The sequence below is a fragment of the Megalobrama amblycephala genome, unplaced genomic scaffold (assembly GCF_018812025.1).
Source record: "Megalobrama amblycephala isolate DHTTF-2021 unplaced genomic scaffold, ASM1881202v1 scaffold253, whole genome shotgun sequence".
In the NCBI taxonomy this organism is placed as follows: domain Eukaryota; kingdom Metazoa; phylum Chordata; class Actinopteri; order Cypriniformes; family Xenocyprididae; genus Megalobrama; species Megalobrama amblycephala.
This window is the reverse complement of record NW_025953340.1, coordinates 588419-600988: the sequence shown is the minus strand read 5'-3', so window position 1 is coordinate 600988 and position 12570 is coordinate 588419.

The following is a 12570-nucleotide window of genomic DNA, read 5'->3' as shown; positions in this document are numbered from 1 at the left end:
TTCTTCACATGATGTGCAATAATACGTGCATGCATGAGATCACAAAAATCATGTTTTTTTTTTGTTTTTTTGTCAAGAGTGGACATTAATTCTCTTATCAGCATGATCACAGAGGGTTTTTTCACATAGCCTACCTGACTGAAAGAGATCATTATGTGGATCTTTTGTCTTCTCAGGTGTGCATTATTCATGAAGATTCACGCCTCCATGCATACTGTGTTTCTTGACAAAAAGTGTCTTACAAAATATTAATTAAAGGATTAGTTCACTTTCAAATTAAAATTTCCTGATAATTTACTAGAGATGTTCCGATACCCCTTTTCCAATCCCGATACCGATTCCGATACATGAGCTCAGGGTATCGGCTGATACAGAGTACTGATCCGATACCAGGGTGCAGGGCTCTGAACCGGTTCAAGGAACGGGAACGAAAACGAAAACCGGAAACGAACGAAATTTTGACCGAAACGTAACCAGAAACGGAAACTGAATCAGATTTAATCGTTTTAAACAGAAACGCTCATTTGAAATGGCCATTAACTGGTTAATAACATTATTTTTTCGTTCTATTTAATATTTTGCTTTGGCAGTCAACCAATCACAAATTCAATTAAAGCTGCAAGCAGCGTTGAGAGGGCCCTCGCACCCGGGCTCACCGCCACCCGTTGGCCTCAGGAAAACAGTGAACAGTGGGCGTCATGCATTTAAGTGAGTGAATACAGGAGAATTATGCCAAAGTCATTTCGAAATGCCACACTTCCTGCGGCCAACAGGTGGCGCTTTGACCATCACTGAATATTGCCATGCTGATGTCTTCAGGCAAGGACTATCATCGAACATGTGAAGTTTGAAACAGATCGGACATTGTATGCCTGAATTACAACAACTTCCTGTTTCTTTTGTGGTGTTATTTGCATACATTAGAACTTAGCCAAGTGTTGCATGATTTAACATGTTTCTAGCATGTTTTGGTACTTCGTGGCATAATGAAACGTGAATCTGGTAGTGAATTACAGTGTAAAGCATGCCATTTCCTGTTACCAGCAGGTGGCAGTATGGCTAACTGAATATTGTCATATAGATGTCTTAAGGCCAGGACTCTTAACACTCATGTGAAGTTTGGAGCAGATCGGATATTGTATGCTTGAGTTACAACAGCTTCATCATTCATGGCGAAACATCAGAATTTGTCAGTCCGCCACAGACACGCCCTTCAGCAAAAACTCAAGATCTTTGATATTTAACATCTCCAAGGCCTTAAGATTAGACTGGCCATATATGATGTGCTTCTTGTTTAATCTCTTTGAGGAGTTAATCACAGTGTAAAACATGTCATTTCCTGTTGCCCCCAGGTGGCGCTATGACTGTAACTGAATATTGTCATATAGATGTCTTCAGGTCAGGACTCTAATAAAACATGTGAAGATTGGGGCAGATCCGACATTGTATGCCCAAGTTACAACAACTTCCTGTTTCATGGCGAAACATCGAACTTTGCCAGGCCACCACGGACACGCCTTTCAGTGAAAACTCTAGATCTTCGCAATTTAATGTCTCAAAGGCCTTTAGATTAGACTGACCAAATATGATGTTGATCTGATTAAAGCTCTAGGAGGAGTTAATTAAAGTACAACGTCTGGAAATGGCAAAAACTGCACAAATTTTGCAAAGAAAATTCAAAATATCTCACTTCTAGTTGGTTTTCAGATTTCACTTCAAGAGACTTTTTTGTAGGTATTGGGCTGTTAGATGTGTGTACCAAATTTCATACCTGTACGTGAAACGTAGTGTCAGGGGCACTTCGTTGAAATTTTTTAGGTGGCGCTATTGAGCCATTTTGCCCCACTTAATTCTGAAACCCACATCAGACGTAAATTTTCACCACTTCTGACGCGTCTGCAAAGTTTAATGAGTTTTCGAGTATGTTTCGGCCCTCAAAAAAGTGATTCACCTTACATGGCGAAACATCAGACTTTGTCGGTCACCACGGACACGCCCTTCAACGAAAACTCAAGATCTTCGCAATTTAACATCTCAAAGGCCTTAAGATTAGACTGCCCATATATGATGTTGATCTGGTTTAATCTCTATGAAGAAGTTAATCACAGTGTAAAACATGTCATTTCCTGTTGCCCCCAGGTGGCGCTATGACTGTAACTGAATATTGGCATATAGATGTCTTCGGGTCAGGACTCTAATAAAACATGTGATGTTTGGGGCAGATCAGACATTGTATGCCTGAGTTACAACAACTTCCTTTTTCATGGCGAAACATCAAACTTTGCCAGGGCGCCACGGACACGCCCTTCAGCGAAAACTCTAGATCTTCGCAATTTAACGTCTCAAAGGCCTTTAGATTAGACTGACCAAATACGATGTTGATCTGATTAAAGCTCTAGGAGGAGTTCGTTAAAGTACAACATGTGGAAATGGCAAAAACTGCCAAAATTTTGTAGAGAAAATTAAAAATATCTCACTTACTGTTGGGTTTACAAACTTTGCACCCAGGGGCTTTTTTTGTAGGTATCGGGCTGTTACATCTGTCTACCGAATTTCATAACTGTACGTGAAACGTAGCACGAAGGGCGCTTAATTGAAATTTTGTAGGTGGCGCTGTCGAGCCATTTTGCCACACCTAATTCTGAAACCCATATCAGATGTAAATTTTCACCACTTCTGACGCGTGTGCAAACTTTCATGAGTTTTTGAGAATGTTTAGGCCCTCAAAAATGCGATTCATTTTGGAGAAGAAGAATAATTGGCTGAGCAATTTCCAATAGGGTCCTCACACCATCGGTGCTCGGGCCCTAATAATAATAATAATAAACGGAGCAATTCCAATAGGGTCCTCACACCATCGGTGCTCGGGCCCTAATAAATATAGCTGCAAGCAGCAATTACGGGGCCAAGCACAAAAACGGCACAAGAAGCCAGCCAACAGGGCTGGGAGCATCAGACCAACAGCAGCAGTGAGCAATTAGAAAAAAGACCTATTGAGATCATTTTATGTCAAAAGAGCTGAAAAATGATTGACCAAAATTGGCGCTGGTCCGAATTTACTGGTTCATAGGCTCCTTCAGGGCATTGTCCTGATGACCCATGCCAAATTTATGAATTTTGGTCAAACCCATCAGAAGTTATAAGCAAAAATAACAATTTTTCATATCTCCACTCCAGTAGGTGGCTGCTGACCGAAATTAATGTGGTATAGCCTCAGAGTGATGCTTGTGACAATGACACTTACCAAAGTTTGGTGTCAATATGTCAAAGCATTGCAGAAATACAGCTTCAAGACTAATTTTTGCATCATATCTCAAATTCTTTGCTCCGGCATATGAAAACGGTTTGACATATCGACTTGAAATCCATAACTTTTTGTCGGCGTGGTATGAAGATGATACGGTTCAATTTTGGTGAAAATCGGAGCAACGGTCTAAGAGGAGTTCGAAAAAGTAGGTTTTTAAAGAAAAACAATATGGCGGACAGGAAGTTCAGCTGACTATGGCAAATTTGATATCTGTGTTCTCAGCATGACCCAAGGAATCTACAGAGACCAGTTTCATTACAATCGGTTGATATAATCAAAAGTTATTAGCATTTTCGTAAATTTTGTTATAACTTTTGACCACAAGGTGGCGCTGGTCTGAAACTTCTCAGGCTCCTTCAGGGCATTGTGCTGATGACCTATACCGAGTTTCGTAAAGATACGCTAATGCGTTCGTAAAATACAGCATTTTAGCACAAAATTCAAAATGGCCGACGGGCAAAATGTCCTATATGGAAAAATTGGTTATCACTCGACTCGACATGATGCCCTGAATCTAACGAGACCAAATATATGATTTTTGGACAAACCCATCAGAAGTTATAAGCAAAAATATCAATTTTTCATATTTACGCACCAGTAGGTGGCGATGCGCCGAAACTCTGCATGATGCCTCAAGTCATGCTTGTGATGACATGTACCAAGTTTGGTCTGAATACGATAAAGCGTTGCGGAGATACAGCCTTACGTCTATATTCGCAAGAACTACGTACAATTCGTTCCCGTGTTTTTCAAAAACTGTTTCAGGAATTGACTTGAATTCCATAACTTTTTGTCAGCATGATCTGAAGATGATCTGATTCAATTTTCGTGAAAATCAGAGTAACGGCCTAGGAGGAGTTCGAAAAAGTAGGTTTTTCAGAAAATTCAAAATGTCAGAAAAATTTCATGACTGAAAATGACATCATATGGTGAATTCGATCGGTTTGACCCAAGGAATCAGAGGAAAAATGAATTTTGTTTCTAGACCTTATGATTCAAAAGTTATTAGCATAAACATAAGTGCAAGTTTGGACAGATGGTGGCGCTAGAGGATTGAGTTAGAGACTCCAATTTGCTATGGACAAAGATCAGACTGTCCTCTAACTGTGTGCCAAATTTCACAACTTTCCCGCAAGCGGTCTATGGGCTGCCATAGACTTCAAGAGCGGAAGAAGCAGAATAATAATAATAAATATAGCTGCAAGCAGCAATTACGGGGCCAAGCACAAAAAACGGCACAAGAAGCCAGCCAACATGGCTGGGAGCATCAGACCAACAGCAGCAGTGAGCAATTAGAAAAAAAAGTTATTAACATTTTTGTCAATTTTGTTATAACTTTTGACCACAAGGTGGCGCTGGTCCGAAACTTCTCAGGCTCCTTCAGTGCATTGTCCTGATGACCCATACCAAATTTATGAATTTTGGTCAAACCCATCAGAAGTTATAAGCAAAAATAGCTATTTTTCATATCTCCACTCCAGTAGGTGGCGCTACGCCGAAACACTCTATGATGCCTCAGGTCATGCTTGTGATGACACGTACCAAGTTTGATCTGAATATGATAAAGCATTGCAGAGATACAGCTTCAAGAGTCATTTTTGCATCATATCTCAAATTGTTTGCTCTGGTATACGAAAACGGTTTGACATATCGACTTGAAATCCATAACTTTTTGTCGACATGGTCTGAAGATGACACGGTTCAATTTTGGTGAAAATCGGAGCAACGGTCTAGGAGGAGTTCGAAAAAGTAGGTTTTTAAAGAAAAACAATATGGCGGACAGGAAGTTCAGCTGACTATGGCAAATTTGATATCTATGTTCTCAGCATGACCCAAGGAATCTACTGAGACCAGTTTCATTACAATCGGTTAATATAGTCAAAAGTTATTAGCATTTTTGTAAATTTTGTTATAACTTTTGACCACAAGGTGGCGCTGGTCCGAAACTTCTCAGGCTCCTTCAGGGCATTGTGCTGATGACCCATACCAAGTTTCGTAATGATACGCTAATGCGTTCGTAAAATACAGCATTTTAGCACAAAATTCAAAATGGCCGACGGCCAAAATGGCCGAAGTGGGAAAATTGGATATCATTCGACTCGGCATGATTCCCCGAATCCAACGAGACCAAATTTATGATTTTTGGACAAACCCATCAGAAGTTATAAGCAAAAATACCCATTTTTCATATCTCCGCACCAGTAGGTGGCGCTGCGCCGAAACGCTGCATGTTGCCTCAGGTCATGCTTGTGATGACAGGTACCAAGTTTGGTCTGAATACGATAAAGCGTTGCGGAGATACAGCCTTATGTCTATTTTCGCAAGCACTACGTACAATTCGTTCGCGTGTTTTTCGAAAACGGTTTGAGGAATCAACTTGAATTCCATAACTTTTTGTCGGCATGGTCTGAAGATGATCTGGTTCAATTTTCGTGAAAATCGGAGTAACGGCCTAGGAGGAGTTCGAAAAAGTACGTTTTTCAGAAAATTCAAAATGGCGGAAAAATTTTCATGACGGAAAATGACGTCATAGGGTGCAATCGATTCGTCTTGACCCAAGGAATCAGAGGAAAAAAGAATTTTGTTTCTAGCCCTTACGGTTCAAAAGTTATTAACATAAACATAAGTGCAACTTTGGACAGCTGGTGGCGCTAGAGGGATTGAGTTAGAGACTCCAAATTTGCTATGGACATAGGTCAGACTGTCCTCTAACTGTGTGCCAAATTTCACAACTTTCCCGCAAGCGGTTCTATGGGCTGCCATAGACTTCAAGAGAAGAAGAAGAAGAAGAAGAAGAAGAAGAAGAAGAAGAAGAAGAAGAAGAAGAAGAAGAAGAAGAAGAAGAAGAAGAAGAAGAAGAAGAAGAAGAAGAAGAAGAAGAAGAAGAAGAAGAAGAAGAAGAAGAAGAAGAAGAAGAAGAAGAAGAAGAAGAAGAAGAAGAAGAAGAAGAAGAAGAAGAAGAAGAAGAAGAAGAAGAAGAAGAAGAAGAAGAAGAAGAAGAAGAAGAAGAAGAAGAAGAAGAAGAAGAAGAAGAAGAAGAAGAAGAAGAAGAAGAAGAAGAAGAAGAAGAAGAAGAAGAAGAAGAAGGCCAACAATAACAATAGGTGCCTCCGCACCTTCGGTGCTTGGCCCCTAATAATAAACGGAGCAATTCCAATAGGGTCCTCACACCATCGGTGCTCGGGCCCTAAATATAGCTGCAAGCAGCAATTACGGGGCCAAGCAAAAAAGGGACAACAAGCCAGCCAACATGGATGGGAGCATTAGGCCAACTGCAACAGTGAGCAATTAAAGACCTATTACAATCATTTAAGGCAAAAGAGTTGGAAAATTATATATACAGTCAGTAATAAAGATTTACTGGTTTATCACTTTTGACCAATAGGTGGCGCTGTGACCAAATTAATGTGGTTTGGTCAGAGTGAGGTGACAATGACACTCACTAAGGATATGACTCCCGAAAAAAATAAGTCAACCAGATCAAAAGTTATAAGCATGTGAAAAAAAAAATACTGTAGGTGGCGCTGGTTTGGAACTATTCAGATTCTTTCAGGGCCTTGTGCTGATGACCTATACAGAGTTTCGCAACAATATACTAATGCGTTCACAAATACAGCATTTTAAACCAAAATTTAAAATGTCCGATGGCCAAAATGGCCGACATGGGAAAATTGGATATCATTCGACTCGGCATGATGCCCCGAATTGAAAAAGACCAACTTTATCATTTTTGACAAACCTATCTGAAGCTATAAGCAAAAATAATGGCTATTTTGGCTTTTTTGTATCTCCAGACCAGTAGGTGGCGTTATGACAAAACTCAGCATGTAGGCTCTGGTCTTGCTTGGGATGATATGTATGAGGTTTGGTCTGAATATGATAAAGCATTGCAGAGATACAGCCATGAGTCCAAATTGGGTGCTCTGCGTTAAATTAATTTGCGTGTTATTTGAGAATGATTGAGTTTATCAAAAAGCTTTTTGATAACTTTTTGCCACAATGGTCTGAAGATGATCTGATTTGATTTTCATGACAATCAAATGAAGTGTCTAGGACGAGTTCGAAAAAGCAGGTTTTTCGCAAAATTCAACATGAGGCACAAACTATATGTCGAAACCTAGCATGTTTGGTATCGTTGGACTCAGAAGGGATTCAGGAGTCTAAGGACATGACTCACGGACATAGATCAAAGATTTTATCAAAAGTGGGTGTCAATTATATTTTTAAGCTTAACATATTTTGTTATAGTCTGCACTACATCAGTGGTTCATCTCGCAAATTTATCGGTCTCTGCAGTCATCTCAACCAATACAGCAACAGGCTTTTGTGGTAACGTTAGCATAAATAGACTAACTCAGTTTTACAGAACAGTGGCTTTACTTTGATAACAGTCAACTTATATGCAACTTATATGTAATTGTCTATCTAACGTTACTTTGCTAAGTTTGCAGTTTTACTGCTACCTATGTGCTACCTACAACACTACATATAGGCTACTGTGTTATCAGTCTAGTATCAGCGAATCTTACCTCTAGGCGAATACGCTTAGTACCAGATGCCCAGGCTGTTCGTCCTCTGGGAAAGTGAATATCGATCGCGGTGTCCTTCAGAATGGTTCTCTTCATTGCAAGGATATTTGGTTCGCAGTCCTCGTGCTTGAAATGGAGACTACATATTCTGCGGTTTTTTAGGTTTTCTATAACGGTGTCATCTCCAAACTTCGGGTGTTTGATGGCCCGCAGCCACTGTTTACATCGCTCCAAATCTTTAACTTAATCGGAAAATGATGGAAACTTACTTGTCCTTTCCTGGTTTTGGGTGTACATCCAGGTACAAAGCAATTTAGCACCATTTCGCTGTAAATGTATGAACTAACTCACGATTTATAGAATTAATATGTAACAAAGCAAGCCTAGTTTGAATTTTCCTGGTAATTCCGCCTGTAACCAATAGGCGTGGTTTGGACGTGGCCTCGCAGGGGCAGCAAAACAAGTGCATTCTGGGAGTTGTTGTCTTTCATCCACATTAGTCAAAAATACATTTTCTGCCTTTTCTCAGTCTAGAAAGCTCCAAATTCAAAAATAATTTCACATTTCTACTACATAAATGACCAATTTTAAATACACATTCATCTTTCCAGTGGTGAAGTACCCCTTTAAACACAATACACTGATTAAACACAATCTCAGCCTAAAGCATCGAGTATGCCGTGACATGTTTATAAATCAAAAAGCAACGCCACTGCCGGTTGCTTTTAGAAGACAAATGACTGTAAATCAGAGCGCAGATGAGGCAGAGATGATGTTGAAATTTAACACGGCCTACTTCGTTGCTGAAGAGGAACTACCCTTCACCAAATACAAAAGCCAGCTCGACCTTCAAAGGAAGAATGGCTTAAAACTTAATGAAACATACAACAATGATACAGCATGCGCACAATTCGTTGGAGTAATTGCGGATACTCTGAAGGGGAAGACTTACACGAAAATCAAGGATGCTCCGTATTTATCAATTATGATCGATGGGGACACCGACGTTTCAACAAAGGAATGCGAAATCATATACGCAAGGATCCTAAATGAAGGGAAACCAATGAATATTTTGATTGGCCACATCGAAGTGAAACATGCACATGCTCAAGGTAAGTTTAATTCAAATTATGTTTAGACCTATATCACTAACTTATTTAGCTGTCTTTACTTTGAATATTTATAAGTTTAAATAATCACTTAAGGTGCCGTAATGGCTGTGCCTGAAGATATGTTTTAATTCACATTTTGTTTAGACCTATTACTAACTTCTTTAGCTGTCTTTACTGTGAATATTTATTAGTTTAAATAATCACTTAAGGTGCCATAATAGAGAATACGAATCTGACGTCACGCCGCGTTGAGTTCTGGGTAAGTTCTTTGTTTATACGCCATCTTGACAGGATCGCGCAGCCTTTCCGTCATTGAGTTTAGTGCAGTAATTTGTTTTCTGTCATGATTGTGAAAAATGTCACCATTGTATGTAATTTATGCTGCATCGATAATGGCGATAGTAACTCTGATAATCGTTCTGAGAGAGAACTGGACAACGAACAACCTTTTTTGCCTTTTCTACGTGTAAAAACACCAAGGGAAGCAGGTCGAGGAGATGACGAGAAGACGCAGGATGGCAAATCTTTTAGTAATGGCACTGATTAAACCCACTGCATATCACTCAATAAAAGAATCACATTGCTAAGTGTTTTTGATATTTTTGGTTTAATAATTAACATTACCTTTTGCGAGTCTGATCTCACTCCGCTCGTGAATTAGTAGAACTTGAACGGGGATATTCAAATGCTTTTAAGAATGAAGAAACGCTTAATGCACCGAGACAAACACAAAATTCTGTACATATCTGTTAAAGCATACTGTGTGGAGAACGCGCTTGCGTTCATATTTAGGGCTCATCTGCACATCTTTTAATACACTGTCATCATAATACACTAAGCCAGCGTTTTTAAAATGTGCCCTCGCAAGGACTCTACTAAACTGTTGACAAGCTCTTAGGGTTTTGATTTTGTTTGTCATTTGTTGAAATAAATATAAAAATACAGTGTGTGCACGTCCGTCTGTCCGCTGACTGACCCATAATCTCTGATTCTCTGGGATCGTGGAAAGGAATATTTACAATGACAACAGTTGTAGGCCTACTCAATATGCTCGTTTAAGCATCATTTAAACGTTTCCAACAAATAAATGAATCGACTTTTCTCAGCGTGTTGAACCTATACTTTTATTTGGATATTCATATGATGGCTGAAGCAGCAGCGAGCGTCCAGCGTGCGACACGGTAAACAGATGAACATTGTAAACGAAATTCTACAAAACTTCAGTGAAAAAATAAAAATAAATAAAATTATCATGCAATGCTATAAAATAGCTTCTGTTCCCTGCAAACGATATCATTAAAAATGTGAATGTTCCACTTAATGGCAGAAACAAAACAAAAGGTAAGCAAGTATCTGTATTCATTTCAGTGCAAGTAGTAGGGGACGATCCTGTCAAAATGGCGGCGCCGCCCCGGCATGCAACGCAGCATGACGTCAGTTCGTATTCTCTATACTTCAGCTGTGAGGTGTGATGATGACAGAGGGAAAAAACTGTTCAGGCAACTGGTGTTTTCGTCCAGTGTAAGACATAATTGTACACCATTGTCATGGTTACTAAAGCATGTCAAAAGGTTACTAAGCACTTTGTTACCAAGCACTTTTTTTTTATTCTGAATGTATGGTATTTTGTTTACTATTTGTACTGTCATGACAGCGATGGTGCTGTCAGTTTACCTTGTTGTTGCATCTTCAAAAGTGCAGAATAAAATGTGACACTGAATTTGAAACAGCACATTGTAATTTCTGCATCTATTATTAAAGTATTTATTAGTAATACAGTGGAAATTAGTAGATTTGGTTAGCATGTTGATTTACGGTGTGCGCCCCTAAATTTTCTGGTTGTGCCCCTAAAATTTTCAGTTGGGGGCCACTGTGCTCCTAGTGAAAAAAGTTAGTCTGGTGCCCTGATAACCACTTCATAACATTTAAAAAAGAAACACTGAACATTAACTGTTGCAAGAGATCATGTCAAAAATCAGACAAACTTCCAGGTGAAGGGTGAAAGGTAGGTGTTGAGAAAAGTACTGTTGAGGGTTTTTGTGCCATCTAGTGGTTCAGAAGAAATTAAAAACAAATATGTTTTTTTACCAAGGGATGCTTATTTTTTTATACATAACACCATGATACAGATATAATTAAAATGTTTTTGCTTGTAGCTGTGATGTAAGGAATACTGTTTCCGGGTCTAAGCCTTCACTCGTTTCAAGTGAGAATACTATCTCAATAGCCGTTCATGAGCACTATTTAATCATATTTCATAATTAAGGTAAGTTTTCATAAACAGTGTATATTTATAGAGTGCAATATTACAACAATTCATAAAAGATTAATCATTGTCTGGCCATCTGGGATTTTAGTATGGAGATATATCTCAAATTTTCTGTATGTATATATTAGTGTATATTAGTACTCTTTGTTTGCTTTTGGGATCTGATAGAGCATTTGGACCCGGAAACGGTGACGCTTGACTATAGGATTAAATTCCCGCCAATATTATTGTGGTCACAGATCAAAAAATAAGCATGAATCAAAAAAAAAAAAAAAATAAATAAATAAATAAATAAATAAAAATAAACAAATAATGAAAAATGATCAGAATAGCAAAGAATGTGGTCATATTTTGCTCATATTTTACTTTTTTGTACGCTTGTGCTGTTTTTCTCTTTGCTCTTCTTTCCACATTCTGGTCTTGCATTTCCAAATGTTGCAGTTCAAGTTTCATATAAATTAGGGAGGGCTTAAGCGTCACCATTGGTCCACTAGTTCTCGACTGACAGCTCCTCCTCTAACCAATCAATCAAAGAGAGGAAGATGACATCACTTCAATGCGACTCATGGCTACTGATGCTTACACTCATAAAGGGGAAGATAACCATCACAGCTGGCAATTTCCGAGCTGGGGTAAAATCTTTACACCGTTACACTGTATATTTGCCTGCAACTCGACCTGCCGCCGGTATATACGTCCACCTGGCAATCTTTTATTGTTAAGTTCACCATCCTAATGACAACCTGTCACAGTTGTGCCTGTCTGACGATCCATCACTGTTATATTTACCTTTAATGCACCTACAACTGGTCCTGGCACCGCGAAACGCAACTGCCACTATGCAGCGGCCTCACAACGTCACTCTTATGTGTGCCTGGCTCGTCTATACCTGTTATGTTACTGTTAGATATTTTTAGTATTCATACAATAATAATAATAATAATTATTGTCTCTTCAATTCCTGTCTTTTGCACAATATATTTGAGGCCTGCATAGAGAGCAATGACATTTCCTCTCTCATGATCCATAAAAGTACTAAAAACATATTTAAATCAGTTCATGCAAGTACAGTGGTTCAATATTAATATTATAAAGTGACAAGAATATTTTTGGTGCGCCAAAAAAAACAAAATAATGACTTATATAGTGATGGCCGATTTCAAAACACTGCTTCAGGAAGCTTTGGGGCATAATGAATCAGTGTGTCGAATCCGCAGTTCGGAGCACCAAAGTCATGTGATTTCAGCAGTTTGACGGCTTGACACGCCGAATCATGATACGATGATTCATTATGCTCCGAATCTTCCTGAAGCAGTGTTTTTAAATCGGCATTCACTAAATAAGTCGTTATTT